Source organism: Kryptolebias marmoratus, linkage group LG2, assembly GCF_001649575.2.
Source record: "Kryptolebias marmoratus isolate JLee-2015 linkage group LG2, ASM164957v2, whole genome shotgun sequence".
Lineage (NCBI taxonomy): Eukaryota > Metazoa > Chordata > Actinopteri > Cyprinodontiformes > Rivulidae > Kryptolebias > Kryptolebias marmoratus.
Genome location: NC_051431.1, coordinates 3,812,459 through 3,829,995, shown reverse-complemented (window position 1 = coordinate 3,829,995; position 17,537 = coordinate 3,812,459). Strand labels below are relative to the sequence as shown.

The following is a 17,537-nucleotide window of genomic DNA, read 5'->3' as shown; positions in this document are numbered from 1 at the left end:
TTATCTAACACTTTCTTCAAATCTAGATATCCAACAGTTGCTGCCATCCAATATAAACAGTTTGTCAAAGAATAAAGCTTGGAGATTTATTTATTTTTAATCCCGAGGTCCTTCAGAAAGCAGAACAAAAAGATTAGAATGCCTCACTCAACGTGTGCAGGTACCGACTGAAGGACATCCTGCCTTGAAGTATCTCGTCAATGGGAAACATGAGACAGTTGTGTTGATTTAACTGGTTTTCCTTCTTCTAATGAATAGCCTTGTGGTGTAAAAAGCTTCCTGTTTGAAAAGAAGGCATTCAGCAGCAGACAAGCTGATTGCTTCACAAGTGTCTTTGCCCAATTGTTCCCTGACAAGAACATGCAGAAGGAAGCAGACGTCCACTTTAAACTTTGAATGAAATGTCACCGGGACAAAGTCTTACAGGAAGATCAGGTTTCTTTTCTCTGCAGCCAACTTTGTTAGACGGCACCATTTTACTTTCCTTTAATCATAAAAGAGATATTCCTCTGAGGAGGAAAATAATGTAGATTATGAAAGGAACTTTAGTGTACACAATGTGTGACGATGTATTCTTTTTTTATCATTTTGATGACAGCCTTAAAAGATATTTTTCCTGTGAGTAGCCCCAAACTGTGCAGAACCATGTGCTTACATTGGAAAATTAGCTAAATAAATAAAAATACATCTATTAGCTAACTGTATGGAAAGCATCTGCAAACACAACCTTTGTGTTTTCTTTTCTTTTTTTTTCCCCAAAAAATATTAGCTTAAGATCAATGATTTCTGCAGTAACCACATTCAAATTGCTTATTGGTAGTCATTATTATTTATTAAAATTTAAAGAACTTGGTTTACTTTATTATTATTATTTTTAAAACGTAGAATGTCTTATTGAAATGATACCATATAAAGCACAATTAATTAAACCCACTTCAAATAAAAAACAGTTTTTCTTTGCTTTTTATCTGAAATGTAAGATAAGAGGATTGTTTACACTCGTGTTTATGATGTAAATATGAACCCACATCTAGCAGACAGTTCATTTTATTCTGTTTAATGAATTTCACTTGTGGTGACTTGCTCTGTTAAACTAAATAATCTCCCTGTACACCAAATTCTGTATTTACGAACAGTAATTTAATTGTTTTCTTTTTTCAGATCGGCTTTAAAATGTATGAAAATGTGACACAAAAAACATCAAAAGTAACAAATACAACGTCATAGGTAATTATCAACAATCAAATCAATGAGACACTATAAAGGAAGCCAAGAGTATCCACTTTTTATTTCAGTTTCAAATTTTGGTTTATGAAAAGCAGTAAAGACAGTAGTTCACCCTTAGACAGATAAATAAATACCAGTTGGTAGCTGAGCATTCAATGATGTCCAGCCTACGAGTCACCTACTATAAAATGCGATGACAGTTAAAAAGACTTTGCATTCGTAATGAAGCCTATAAATTCTGGCTACAATGAATTAAAGCTCCGTGAAATTACAAACTGTGTATTAACATCTTTCACCGTGTTCAGTTCTTGGCAGAACAGCCAAATGCTTTAAAACCGACTGGGAAAACTTTCATAGAAATTATTTGGAAAAGAAAAAACATTCTAGATAACTGTAATTACAAAACCATTTATCAAAATCACAACTAAACTTCAAGCCACCAAGCAGAAGCACACAGAATCAGTATGACCACACTTGTAATTATCAGTACAAGAGATAACCACCGTCCTACACCGGTTACTCCAATTAAGCTTCAGAAGTTTTAAAAACTGGTGGTATGATGTCACTCATCTTGAGTTTGCTAATTTTATGCAAATACTACGGCTTCTCCAAACAATAGAAAAGGTTAGTTCCACAAGTTTTTTTTTGTATTCACATTAAAAGTAAAGTTTTTTATAAGTAAAAGCTCACTTTGCATTAAATGAGAGGTTAGAGTGACCCTAAGATCAACCTACGTGTGTGAGAGAAAACCTTGAAATAAATTCACCATTAGCTGTAAAACCTCTGTAATAGTCCAGCAGCTGGAAATGAGCTTTTTAAAAAACAGTGGATTTTAAACAACAGAACCATGTGCATAAAAATGTATTTTGTTTTTACGTTATCACACAGGTAATTTATATCTATACAAACAAAACATGTCCTGAATAATGTTGTTTTTCACATTTAAAAAACTGAGCTACACAAATATTTAATGTATGCTGTTTCTTGTCTGGAGTTTGACTTAAAGATGTTGTCTCCACACTCAAATAAACACAGTTTACTTGGTGCCTAAGGTAAGGTAAGGTAAAAAAGGTATATCAATTTTTATGTTTTATATTTTGTTTAGTTTTTGTTTTTCTCTTGTTTTTCACCCAAAAGACTCTCCATTTTGACAACTCGTGACTCTTGAATCATGAACATTTCTAATCTGCACAAGTCGAAACGAGCCTGTTTTTATATCTAACACGAGAAATTATTTTCTCCAGTTGAACAAACATGTAACGGTGACGGAACAGTTCATTCACTAAATGCATCAGATTTATTGAAACAAAGATCCAACTTATGTAGACATATAAAGTGGGAAAGAATACAGAAACCCTGCAATGACAGAAAAAATATTTGTGTTCAATAAACATTCGTTCTTACAGGCACCAAAATGCTGCGGCACACAAAAGAGCATCAGCTAAACACACATTTCATAGATAGTGATGCTCAATAAGAACAGCCTTCAGGGCATCAGTAAACATGGGGTTTTGACTTGCTGGAAACTGAGTACAGGTAAACTCGTTGTTGCAAAATTGACTGACATCATGTTGGAATTATGGCTTTTATTTTTTACAATACCTGAGGGAAACTCTGTGGTTTTGAATTGGTTGAACTTTGAAATCTGATTAAGTGCCGCATCAATCCAGTACGTTCTGAGGTGCTTTGGGTTTGGGCTTGGTATTCTACCTTTATTTTCAAGAACACGCTTTAACTGTAGTGCATTTATTCTGCCTCTTGTTGGCGATGCTGAGCACTCACTGCAGCTGCGTCACAGTCTCATGTGGTACTCTCTCTTTTTTTTGCCTGAAATGAAAGTAGTATTATCTGGTGAACTTCTACTCTCTCCCTTTCAACATATGCTTTTTTAAAAAGAAGTCCATTTGGTATAGTTCGGTCTCAGAATCCCTTCTTTTGTGTGCAGCAAACTCAGATTTATCACAGTGATCAGATGTAGCATTGGTGTCCAGTCCTGGTCCTGGAAGGCCACTATCCTGCATGTTTTAGTTGTTTCCCTGCCCTTCAGCAGGTCTTCAAGTTCTGCAGCAACCTGTTAATCTCTAAGTCAATCAAATCAGATGTGTCAGAGCAGAGAAACACCTAAAACCTGCAGGACAGTGGCCCTCCAGGACCAGGATTGGACACCACTGGTTAGGACACTGAAAGTTTCTCAAACACGTTCAGTAAAAGGTCATACATACAACTAAGCAAAAGTTTAAAAAAATAAAAGCCCAGCAGTTTTAGAAAAAAAAGTATATTACCTGCCATCGCACTAGATTTAGATAAAAATGATTATATGCTGATAAATGATGGCGTTGTAGCCATTTCAGTCAAACCTTTAAATGATATTATGATCAATCTTGTGTCATATTGTGATATCTTGCATGATCTTCTATGATTAGTTCAAGCTCGGAGTTTTGAATGACTCTCAGCTACTACCACACCAAATTTCAGCTCAATGTCTGTAAAATCCAATGAACTATAAAACAGTTTATTCAGGCTAAATGTTATTAGCTGTGGCAGCACTGTATGGGAAATGGTTTCCTGACCCCTCCCTCAATATAGTAAAATAAACATTTTTAGAGTGGCCTTTAATTGTGGCCAGATTAAGGCACACCTGTGCAATAATCATGCTGTCTAATCAGCATCTTGATACGCCACACCTGTGAGGTGGATGGATTACCTCGGTAAAGGAGAAGAGCTCACCAGCACAGATTTACACACATTTGTGAACAATATTTGAGAGGAAAAGACCCGTTGTGTACACAGAAAAAGTCTTAGATTTTTTAGTTCAGCTCGTGAAAAATTTCAGCAAAGATAAAAGTGTTGCGTTTATATTTTCGTTCAGTATAAATCAGGTTAATTCCAAAAGGTAATCAGGTGTAGATGTACACCCCTTGATTACGTTCTGAGAGTTTCATTAAAATTCTGCCCGACACGCAGCACATGCAGACAGACACAAGCTAACCCATTATCGCACACCTTCTGTCTTATGCTGGCTGCTATCAGCATTCGAGCAACGTGACAGCAACATTGTAGTGGACGCAAAGTAGGTTTGTCTATAATTTGCAGAGAATTTAGCTTGAACTAGTGATAAAGAGAGACCCAGACCTAGAATGTGTTTGTTGTTGACACTGATATTTGTTTCACACTGTAAGCTGTATTTACTAAAGCCTTGGGGCACATTAATTAAAATAAAAACCACGCTGTCTTCTTCAGTTAATAACAGTAAAAGCTACAGTGGCTGCACATGAACAAAGCTGCTGGAAAACTTTAAAGTACCTACAAGCTCACAGAAATAAAAGCTTCATGAGAAACAAAGAGAATTGAATGAAATCAACTAAGGAGGCTAAAGAAAGAGCATTCATTTGTGTAAAAAATCATTTTCAAGGCGAACATCAACAGTGTGGGAGATTATTATAACTGTACTTCCAGCTTCAGCATCTTCTTGGGAAAACGGCACCACCTGGGGAAAAAAACAGGGTTCATTTGGGTTTCATACCGGCCCAGAAATCCTGCAAAATAAACACGAATTCCCTGAATTTGTAGGTACAGTCTGATGACTCTAAGAGGCTGTTCGTATTTGTTGTTACAAATCTGTTTCTGGTGATTTGACTGCACGTAGTCAGCTCTCAGTGGTAAATTGTGTCCCCTAAAACATTTTGCAATCAGATATCAGTGACCTTCGCTGTATGCAGACACACAGCTACATCACAGAGTGAGCAGCAAACAGGCTTTTTATAAAAACTGACAATACATTCAGCCATCTAAACTATACGTTTTGATAAGAATATGGTTCAGAAACATTTGATGCACATGTTTAATGAGTTATTTCTTGATAAGCTTATTTATCTAAAAGAGAAATAAAGGCACACATAGAACAATTAGTGACTTCACAAAGCTCAAACTGAAATTTTAACCTGTAAAAATCCACAGTTCTCTACACAACTTCACTGTGAACACAACTTCAGCACTCTGTTTATTCGATGAACATAAAGCTGCTCTGAATAGTGTTTTATGATTGACACAGGACATTATAGCAAACAGTGACCAAATCATGTCCAAAAGAAGTACGAACAAACATTAAACCAAAGACATCATGCAATCCTCAAATCGGACATTTTTACTGAGAAAGATTCTGATAAACAGTTCATTAAAGCTGTGAGCCAAAAAAAGACGAAGAAAACAAACAAAAAATAGACATTTTTAGAAAACTCACATAGATGTTTAATTATCTTTAATCAGCACGCAGCTAAGAGGGTATTACTTATTTTTTTAATTAGCCTAAACCCAAAATATCCATTCTGCTGCTTGTTTGGGGTCACGTTTGTTCAGCTGGAGGTCCGACAGCTCGGCTCAGGACAGATTGGGTTTAGACGACAAAAAGTATGCAGAAAAAAGGGATCCAGATCATCTTTTCTGAAAACGTCTTCACCCAGACTACAGTTCGGACTTGTATCGCAACATAAAAGTCTGTATGACCTCTACGTAACCAAAACACTGCAATCCTAAAATATAGTGATCTAAAAATGCAGTTTTATTGTTATTAATCATAGATACAAACTTTAGGAGAAAATAATTAAGGTCGAAAACACTAAAGTACTGCAAGTTCTTTTTGTCAGCAATATTATTTTAGATTGAATTATAAAACTGCAGATTATATTTGTAGTTTCATGCGATTATTTGTCTGATTGACAGAAACTTGTATCAAAATAGATGAGCCTGTTTGAACAATGACAACTCCAATAATGTTATAGAGCAGCAGCGATATCGCTCAGCTGCTTGATGTGATCTTGTGTATTTTATAATTAAGTACCTGTTCATCCATCAGGTGATATATTTTTTTTATCTTCACAAGGCTTCGCTTCTCTGTGTTTTTCGTGGTTTTCATCCGTCATCTATTTTCAGGTCAGAATGAATCAGCTTCTGCTCGCTTTTTTTGTTCATTCTGACACCCGACAAAACTCATCGCCTCTGAGGGAATTGGAGTTGAGGGTCTTGTTTTGTTCTGGCAGCTCTTTCAGAAATGGCCATCAATCAGGTGATGTATTGTGTTAGAGGGAGACCTTTCTCTATTCAATTCATGACTTGCCACAAAAAAAAAGCAGATGCAACAAAGGTATTGAAAGTTTGCAGGGTACATTATAGCCTGATGTGAGGGAGCACGGAGTTCGGCTTCATAATGATTTATATGTCAAAATGAGGCGATCTTGTGTGGCCAAGGCTTTGCTTTCACACAATTTGTATAATATCAATATTCTCTTGTGATTATTTTCCACACATCATGTTCTGCTTGAGCGATTCAAACGAAACAAAAAGACAATCTCAGATTATTTTGCTGTTTTTAGGAACTGAAAAATGCCAAAAAATTAAATTAAATTAAAAAAACGGAGAGAAAATTAATTTCTGCTAAAATAATTAACTTTTTTAAGAGCACAATAATCTTTTTGATTGAAGTTGTCTAATCATCCCCATGTTAATATTTAATATTGCCCACCAGTGAAGACAAAAAGGCAACAGTGTTCAATTTTCCAGCACTGGCAAAATATCTCATGAACCTCCGAATGGATCTTAATGAAACCTTCATTACATGAGCATCTACAATTTATTAACTTTTAGAATTAACCCAAATAAAGATGGCCATCACAGTTGATGAGTTTACAGATTATGCAAGTTTATGCATAATATTGCAATATTGCATGGGATTGTGCATAATTTTACTGTCAAGGTTTGTCTAAAAAGGCTACAACTCCATCATTTCCCAACATGAGCTGATCTTCGTCTAAAACTATGGCATGAAAGGTGGCAGGCATTATCCATTTCTTTAAGGAATGCTCGGCCATTAATTCTAAAAGTGTTAAGAGGAATTGTGGAAAAACGAGCCCTGAGTTGCAAATTTAGTGAAATGTCAGCAGGCTGCGAGAAAAAGAAAGAACGGAGGGCAGGAGTTGGATTGGATCTGAACATTACGTCCGATCCTCCAGCTGATTGATGAGATGTGCTGGGCGAACGTGAACGCACTGCTTGTTTCAAGGAGTGCAAAGTAAGTGGGAAAGGAGTTTGTATGTCTTAATTTGTTGCCATTATCAGTCAGTGCCAGAGTTCTTCAGGCTGGGAGTGCTGAGGCCAAGCATAAATAAAACGAAGAGAGTTTAGAGACCTATGGATGAAAGAGAACAGAAAATAAAACAATGATTTGGTTGAAATTTGGCCTGATTGTGTCATTCCTGCAGCCTGAGCATTTTGGAAATTAAAGGCCAAGCATTCCTTGAAAGAGTGCAAATCTTTGGCACCTTTCCTATCAGAGTTTTAGACTAAGAGAAACTTATGTTGAGAAATAAAAATGTTGGTCAAACCTTGAAAATAACATTATGTGCATTGTTATGCAATATTACAAGGTATCACACTCAGACTAGGTGCTGTGAATGACTCTCACCTTCAACCACAACAGATTTTAGCCCATTATCTGTAAAACTGTCTGATTTATATCTAGTTTTATGTTTTCCTTCTTGGCTTTTATGGCCATCTTGAATTGGGTTCGCTTCTAAAAGGAAATCAGATTTAGAGGTACTGACAGTGATTATTTCCTGGAAGTTTCATTAAAAAAAGGGGTTGTTGTACAACCTGTTAATGCTCAAAATATGTGTTGAGAATCAGTCTGAGCTACAATCACGCCCAAAATCAGGCCATTATCTGTAAAATTAGACTTTTTTGTGTGTTTTTGCATGCCAATTGGCTGTGGCAGCCATCTTAATACATGGTAACTCAAATGTTAATCAGCTGTAGTTGTACATCCAATTATTACTTTCTCCAAGTTTCATCAAACTTTGTCAACTAGCTCATGAGATATTTTGTTAACAGACACACAAGCACTCACACACAGACTTGGGAAAATCATTATTGTCTGCCTTTGTTGTGGATAAAACGCTCATTTGTTTTAGGCGTGGAAAAACACAGATTCTATTTTAGTATTTCATAAAACTTGAATATTATATTGATGTCATGGCTTGTTTTGTGAGAATTTCTCAGCTTTTGTAGCGTCATTCTGGGACCCAGCAGAGCTAATTGTGTGTATTATCTCATCTGTTTTTTTTACTAAAACACAAATACTCACACTCACTGTTATGGATCCAGACACGCAGTAAAAACTACCCTCTGTTATTCAGAACAACATGATGCTGGTTTGGTTTCACAGATGCCCGTTTTCACCAAAACCCTAACTGTAAAGTGGCTCACTGACACTTTTACAGATAGATCTAAGGGTAAAAGATGCACAATGTTTTCATTTATATGTTTATCCCTAAAAGTGACATTTTGGTACCATGTGGGATACCAAAGACAAACAAGCAGCACTTTACAGAATATATCAGACAGCTTTTGCGCCGAGAGAATTAATTATCCCTTTCACAAGCAGGTATTGATTCTTCTCTGTGTATCTTTTGCCTTCAGATATTTGTTTTTCCAGTCACATCTTTATTTTTTTTCTCAGGTTTTCTTTTTGTTGGAATCCTCATGGCAGTTTTCACACTGTACTGTAACTACCAAGGTCTATCATAGTGGTGGCAGCCTGGTGACAGGAAGTTTTTTAGAACGATGCTTAAAACTATGGTTCATCCTCCGACTTTCACACGCATCTTGATCAGCTCTGGATTCTCTCCTCTAAGGTCTCCTGTGGAACAGTTTTTGTTGGCCATGTGGTGTCAAAGTGAGTAATGACATGCTGACCACAGATGTCTCTTATGAGTCATGACAAGCAATCATTCGAGCCCAACAGTTGTAATTAATTTTACTGGACAAGGCTTGATTTGAATAGTTGTAGATTGGACCACTCAATGGGCTGCATTTAAAAAAATATTATAAAGTGAGCCAAGTTGTAGTAGAGCAGAGTGTTTAATATAATATAAAAGATAAAAACTGTACACCAAAGTAGAGCAGTGTTTTGTTGCCTAAATAATCCTGCCTGGTCAAAGCACAAACACCACTGGATTTCAGGAAATCTGCTGTGGCAGTCATACTAATCAAGCCATCAGTAGCAACTCCTTTAGGTTCTGTAAGAGCTAATCTGTGCTCCACCATACACCTGATTTGTTTAACAAAAGTCTGCTTGATAAAACTTTACCATCTATATCAGTTTGCGAGTTTACTAGATTCCTCTGCAGCTGACTGTGTGCAAGCCAAAGGTTTGCACCACATTAGGAAGGGTAAAACTCCCATTTAAAAGGTGGCACTAAAGTCACAAACAAAAGAAAACCATAAGCATGACCCAAGAGAAACTTTCACGAAATGGCCACAAAAACCAGTTCATATTTAAGCTGCCTCTGACCGTTTATAAATCATTAATAGAGCCGGACATGGCCCACATCGACGTGAGCTTTCAGTGTTACAGAACCAAAAGAGCCATGGAGCAGAACTCAGCTGTGTTGATGTGGAGAACTACAGATTAAATGTGTGAGATTCTATTTTATCTTTTACTGGGATCGCTGGATTGTGTTTTTATGGACCCATTTTTACGCAAATCACAATTAGGGCAAAAATTAAATTGAGCCTGTGCTCAATCCAACTTATTTCGGACTAATCACCACATCTCATTCTTAAGCCACAAAGCTGGCTTACTGTTACAGGTTTAGTACAATCTCACTTGGCGGCATAAAAGTGCAACTGCAGTGAGCTGACGTCTATCCTCCATGCTGCCTATTACACCAGGATGGCCAGGAGGCTTCTAAGTCCCGACTTGAAGGGTTTTGTAAAAGTGCCCTAAAGACTGTATATATTATAGACCAACTCTTCTCACCTTGGTGTTGAAGCCAGCAGGACCCAGGATGCTGCTGGAACTGTAAGAACACAAAAAATGCACCAAATGTCTGCTGGAAAATTACATGAATTTTAGTTTTCTTTATATAAAATAGTTTAGAAAGCAGCACTTACTTGACTGGAGTGTAAAACAGTAGATCCATGAGTTGCAAACTGTGGTGTAGCTGACTCAGAATAATTTGAACATGACTGTGCATGCCAACAAGGTTCCAATTGTTTTAGGCATACAGACATGGAAACCTTTCCATGCTTCCAAGCTTTAAGTTGTAGGATGAAGATCAGATAAATTAAAGCAGCGTGTCTCACAGATGCTCTGCTGGATTGCAGTCTGTAGGAGTTGGACAGCAAGTAAACTCCAGAAACTTCTACTTCTGGTTTTTAAAATCATTCTTGAACCTTTTTTTGTTGTTGTTGTTTTCAGTGTGGCAAAAATGTGTCTGCTGAAAGAAGCCGTTGCCATGTGAGAAAATCTGTTTTCGTGAAAGGTTGTACTTGATCAACATCAATGTTTAGGTCTTAATGTCCACATGAATTGCAGGGCCCTGAATTTCCCAGAAATATTTTTCAATTCATCACACAACCACCGCCGTTTTGCCTTCTTCTTTCGGCGCTTATACTGGTGCCATTTCCACCCCATTTAAGTGACGCATACAAACCCGTCTACCCACATGATGTGGAAGAAAATGTGATCCATCAAGCCAGCCCGTGTCTCCATTGCTCAGTGTTCCAGCTCTAATGCTCCAGTGCCCACCGTAGGTGCTGACTGATTTGTAGCTATGCTGCCTCATATGCAGCAGATTGAGAATTACTATTTTCTAAAGCCCTTTCTAAAACCAACATGAACTTTTTTAATATACCAAACATCTGAAGATTTATATTGATTGGGACAACAGACCTCATTTCCTTCACTCTTTGCATGTCTCATTCAGCACATCCTTCTGTCCTTGGTTCAGAATTTGTCTTCCATCGAACCCCTTTTGATTGGTCCTGAGAACTTTAAACCAGGAACATCCTCCAAGAGTAGCATTGGTTGAAATGCAATGACAAACCCATCTAACCATCTCAGTTTGACTCTAGTCAAAGTTGCTTAATTACTTATGTTTGCAATTTTTAGCACCTGCTGCTGAAGGCAAAAGAGCAATTATGTCTTTGTTTGTCTGTACCATTAGAAAATATCTCACGAATCACTGAACAGATTTTAATGAAACTCTCAGAAAGTAATCACTGGATGGACATCTGCAGCTGATTAACATTCGGAGTTTACCAAATTCAATATGGCTCCCGCAGCTCATTGACCATAAAAATGGCTACACCTCAGCAAGTTTTACAGATAATGAGCTAAAATTTGGTGGGGTTGTAGTTCACAGTCATTTACAACACATACTCCAAGCTCTAACCAATCATGAAAGATCATGCAAAATATCGCAGTATTGCATGAAACTGTGCATAAGGTTTGATTGAAATAGCTTTAACTCTATTATTTCTCAACATAAGATAATCTCAGTCTAAAACTTATGAAAGCATGTGGGCGCCTTTGAGTTTTACCTGATGTTGGACGAAGCTGTGAAATTAACATTAAGTTGTTAATTATGTCAGTTCTCAAAGAGCCTTAGTTCCTCCACAATGCACAGAATAGGTGTTAGTGTGCTCCCTGTAACAATTATTAATAATGTATAACTGGCCTATAGTGAACCAGACACTAGGGGACAATTCAAATGATTTTACTTCATTTGTTTTGGTTTTTTTATCTATTTTTTGTTTAGTGAGATATAATTTGGAACTCTTCTTGATATTTCAGACATCTGCAGTTGTTAATAGTTGCTCTTTGTCCATCAGTGCTGCCTCTGCCTCCTTCCTCTAGACTAAATTTGTGTTTTTTCCCTTGTTCCTGTCTTTGCCAAAATGTTACTGTAGGGTAAAATTGAACCTTCTAAACATTTCTACCATCTGTGGCTGACTTTAGAAGCGCCAAAGACATGATTTCTTTTAGTTGGAGAGAACAAGATGAGCCAAAAAATAAAAAAAAAAATAGTGAGGGAGATTTTAGCCACTAGTGTACAGACTGATTTGAGTCCAGAATGAAATTAAGAGAAATGTTCTCCTTTGAGACTCGTGAGATAAAGAGTTTGTCACTCCTTCCCCGTGCCCTCAGGAGAGTTCTGCAGAAAAGATTAGGTTCATGTGGCACTCAATTATCCATTCCCTTAAAGCATTGTCTTTGGATGAAATTATACAGAATGGATAGGAATGAGAACGTCTGACACTGTGATGTAGGGCTGGCCACTAGTGGCGCTTTCAGTTTGGTAAGCTAAATAAACTCCACATGTCCTGGCAATGTTTTTATTTTCATTCAGTTGAATAGAGTCATATTCTTGATGGAGAAAATGAAGCAAAAACTGGAGAACGGCGTTTTATTTTTCCATCTGTTCAATTAATTTCCAATTTAAAACGATGTGGATGCTTTTCCGAACATTCTGTTCTTTTTCAACCTTTTGCTAATTTTTACAGACCAAAAACATACTGTAATTTATCCTTTTTCTCTGGTAAACTTGTCTATGATGCTGCTGTTATGGCCTGAGCTTTGAGCCTTTATGGAAAGGTTTAACTGTACGCTGCCTGCTTCGCCGGATCAGGTTTCCACCGTTTCCCTGCTGAATCTCCCTCAGGCCGGGCTTGCTGGCCAAGCATTCATGATTAAATGTGAGACACGAGCCATCCTGCCAAGAGAAAGCAGGAGGAGGGGCTGCTGGCTTAGGATGACCACAGTTTGGAATTTCTTTGCTGTTTGTCATACACTCAGAGAAAAACGAAAGCAGATGTAGGAGCAGAGGGAGAGGGGTTGAAGAAGGGAAAGAGGCAATCATCAAAGACAAGAGGTCTCTTAGGCAACAGATACTGCAAGAATAAATCTAAAGCAATATTTAGAAAGGAATACATGCTTTATAGAGAACGACCAGGCAAAGTGGGGGTTTAACTACACAAACACTTCTCAGGAGGCACAAACACTTTTATTGGCTAGGCTAAACCACAGCGGGCTAGGCCCAAGAACCACACTTTTTCTGGCTAACAAGCCAAGTTGCATTAAAGCTCCACTAATATTATAATTACATGGGAGGAGGAGGAATGATGTTTGCAATATTGGCAGGATGACAGTGTGTAATGTGAATAGGATTGCTTAAACTGATGAACCCCTGGGGATTTATGTTGCAATTTCAGCTCAGTTTTAGCATTTTATAGCTCAGTGTACAGAGCTATGGGATGCACAAAAGAGTAAAAGCTTCTTGCACATGTAAAGTCAAAATGCTTCTGCTGTATGTTGTTTTTTTTTTTGTTCAAGAACAAAAACAGTAAAAATCAAAGACATAACATTTCTTGAGGGAATATTACTAGCCACCTATCATGCAAGAGTTTTAGACTACAATTGTCTGTATTACAGCCGTTTTTGTATTTTTCTAAGGTCAATTGGCTGTGGCAGTCATCTTAAATTAGATTGACTCCAAAAGTTATTTAGTCGTAGATGTACATTCAATGATTACTTCCAGTAGGTTTCATTTAAATTCCTTCAGTGATTCATGAGATAATTTGGTAACAGACAGACACACGCACAAACACAAACAAGGACAAAAATATTATCATCCACCTCTGGATCACTCACCAGCTTTCAGGGGCAGGCGATAATCAAATGAGTTCAAGAAACGACGTGTGAGCTTTGATTTTCTTTTCATTTTTCTGTCTTGTTCTAACTGATTTCAGCAACAACTGTTCCAGGAAGTAGCATCCTGCAGACTAATGCTGATAAAATTCAAAACATGCTTCAAGTTCTGTAGGTAACATGACAAACTAGTGAATGAAATCAAACATTTCTTCTGATTTTTATCTTTCAGTAAAATGGGCCAAAAGCAAGTAGTATTCGGTAATAACACAGATGGATATGAAACATGACTAAATGTAACCTTATACCAGAAAATATCAATAACAATCACATATTTACAGTTAAGTTCGCTTCAGTGCAAGATTAAACATGATCTTACAAATGTGTTGGATAATAAAAATATCACTCTCTAACAAATCAGCGTTGTTTTTAAAATACATAAATACTTAAATCAGTCAAAAAGACGAGCAGATTTCATGAAAATATCTTCAAAAGTTGGAGCATGAGCAAAAAAAATAAATAAATCTTGGTTCTGATTGGAATTCTTTTTAAAATGGTGAAAGAACACCCTGGCCTTGGTTGAGGATGCTGTCACTGAGTGTCCTTCACACTTTGGAAAAAAGACTTTTCTTTACACTTTTCCACTTTGAACCGCTTTCATACCTTTTTGTTTAGTTCCTGCTAACACATGATAATAATTTCTACATCTTGAGTCTTTATTAAAAAAAGATAGCTAGTAAAATTTCTTGCAGAAGCCTGGAGGTGAAGTTAATGGTCAACGGTCTTTTATCACCCGCTGCTAAAAAGGCAAAAGCGGAGGATTAGATTTATGTCTCTGTTTGAGTGTCTGTTAGCAAAATATCTCATGAACCACTGGACAGATTTTAATAAAAGGTGCAGAAAGTAATCATTGCATGTAGATTCATAAGTAATTAACCTTTGGAGTGAGTCCATTTCAGGATGGCTCCCTCATCCAACTGTGCTTAAACATCACAAAATGGCTATAACAAATATTTGTAATAAATATTGTTCTCAAACTTTGGTGTGATATTAGCTAAAACTGATCATTAACATATATTCTAAGTGCTAACAGATGTGAAACATATTTTGTTTAAAAACTCTTAAACCAGTGAACCTGTGAATGGATTTTATTGAAAGTATCAGAAAAAAATTCAGTGGATGTCCTACAATTGTTTAGCGTTTGGATTTAGCCCAATTCAAAATGGTCCCCACAGACAACTCACTTTAGACAACAACAAAATGGCTATAATTGTGTCAATTTTAAAGATAGTGAGCTGAAATGTGAAGTCATTGTAGCTTAGATTCATTCACAGCACATGCTCCAAGTGCTTCTCATTGCAAACAATGTTCCCTTAAAACTTTAGCATTACCTGTATTTAAGCATGTTTGTCTGTTAGCAAAATATCAGGACAGAGTTTAATTAAATGTCAGGATTTGGTTTTTGTTGTTTTTTTCTTTGCGATTTCTTTTGTATTTAGGGTTATTGTTTTTATGTTTTGTCTTTGTATTGTTTCTGCCTCTTGTGTTCTGTCATCATTCACTTCTCCACTGTTTATCTCTTGTCTTCCTGCCACGCGCATCTTCACCTGTTGCTAATTGTAATCACTCACCTGTGCCCACTTCCCCTAATTACCCTCAGCTTTAAAACCTGGTCACTTTCTTCACTTCCTTGCTGGTTCATTGTCTCTAGTTCCTTGTTGCTGCTTCTGGTCCCTCAGCTCTTGTTGTCTCATTCCTTATCCCAACTTGCCTTGTTTCACCTCGTTTGTATTTTGTTAAGTTTAGTTTTGCTGCCTTGCTGGCTACTTGTTTTTGTTTGTTTATTTAAAAATAAATTTTTGGTTAATTAAGATGAGTCTGTGCTCTGGGTTTGCCTCCTTCTCGGCCCGCCTTGACATTAAACTTTTGAAAAGTCACCATAAGATGTACATCTACAATTCTTTGAAGTCATCTTGATTCAAGATGTCCACCATAGCTGATCCTCATTAGCCAACACAAAATTGTTTACAACTCAGTCATTTTTTAAAATACTGAGCAAAAATTTGATGCAGTAGTAGCTAAAAGACGCGGCGCATACTCTAAGCGTGATATTTTGCAATATCACATGAGATCATGTGCAATATTTTTTTCAAGGTTTGAGCAAAATGGCTCCATCTCTGTCATTTCTCATTATGAGATGACGCCTTCTTTCAAGGAATGTTACTTTTCAATTTGATTTTTATCTTCATTAACGACTAAAACTGCAGTAATGCATTGATAACAATTCATTATTATGTCTTCCAAACCAATAATTAACACAAGAATTTGGCTGAAAAATTAACTTCAAAGCGGATGCAGCTGTTGATTCTTGAGGAACTTTTCCATGTGCATTATGAAGCTGGATATGAAGAAACAAAAGAAGGAAAGAACTGATGGTGATAATGAATAATTTTCTAATTTCCCCGTCGTTGAAAAGCTTGTACCTGCAGGAGCTGAGGGTCCTGCTTGTCTTGGTGGCTGTCAGACACAGAACATCACTTCCCGTTCCTCCCCTAGTCTTATAAATCCTTTGTCTTTGTTCTGCTCCAATAACTGTAATACAAAAAATGCATTCACTGAGCTCATTATTTTAAAGTTTTCCCTTGTGATTTTTTTCTTCCTTTTAATGTTTTATTGAAAATAAATCTTTAATTTAAACACAAAGGCCCTAACATGGTGCTGACAATTTCCTCCAGCCTTGTCACATTTAGCAGAACTCTGTCACAGCTGTGCTCTTTCATTAACTGCGAGAATTTGAAGAGATACAAAACCTGATAATCAGTGTCTTTGTTTAAAAAAGAAAATAGGAAATGTAGCTGTACTACGTGTGTCAGAGTGTGCCGTAGAACGAGGACAGATGTTCAAATTTGCAGCAGTGTGATAGAGAAAAGGTTCAGTTCTGATGTATTGTAGCAGTAGATTTTAGAGAAGACTCAAAGATTCATTTTTCACTGTTACCAGCCAGCAATGTGATTAAGAATTATTAATGTCCTTTGGAATGCTATTAAAAATCTCATTTCCAGGCAGCCCTCATTTTTTGAACCGTACCGTTTTAAGGTTTTATGGATGTATTGCTTATGATTTGTTGTGCTGTCACAGAAATGAAATGCAAGTTTTTCCATTCAGTTTATTTAAATAGCACCAATTTACAAAAAAAAGTAATTCCAGGGTACTATAAAACAAAAATAACAAGTTTAAATTCAATTTAAAAGAGATTCAGATTCAAATCTAATTACAGTCAATTCAATCCAACATTACAGTCACATACAGTAGATTATGAAATGTCAATTAGTAAAAAAACAAAAAAAAGTTACCTATCTAAGGAAGCCAGCAGGTTGCATTTAATCTTCACTTTGTAGTAATCTCCAATTCTGAGCAGCATGTTGGCGACAGGGGAAAGAAGCGATTCCCTTTTAACAACAAGAAGCCTCCAGTAGAACCAGGCTAAGGATGAGAGGCCATCTGCCTCAAGCAGCTGGAGTTAGAGAGGACAGGAAAGAGACACAGACAAACACAGAACTGGTCCAGGTGTAGTTTCTATGAGAAGAAAAAAAACAGGTTTATAGAGGAAATATTGGCAAATCTAAACATGCAGAGAAGGGAGAAACAAAGCAGCAGCAGAGTGAGGAATTGTGGTCAGTTTATCCTCCAGCAGTGAAAGTCTAAAGCAGCATAACTAAGGGATAGCTTAAGAAATCCAAGCCAAACCTAACTATAGGAAAGTCAAAAAGAAAAGGCTTAAGTTTATTAAAGGTAAACAGGGACTCAACCTCATGGACAGAAACTG

The 17,537-nt window shown here is 36.8% G+C and overlaps 1 protein-coding gene across 4 annotated transcripts in view; it reads left to right on the top strand.

Moving 5' to 3' along the window:
- Nucleotides 1-17,537, top strand: part of nectin1b (nectin cell adhesion molecule 1b) — a 181,758-nt gene that overhangs the window by 96,943 nt on the left and 67,278 nt on the right. The window lies entirely within an intron of this gene.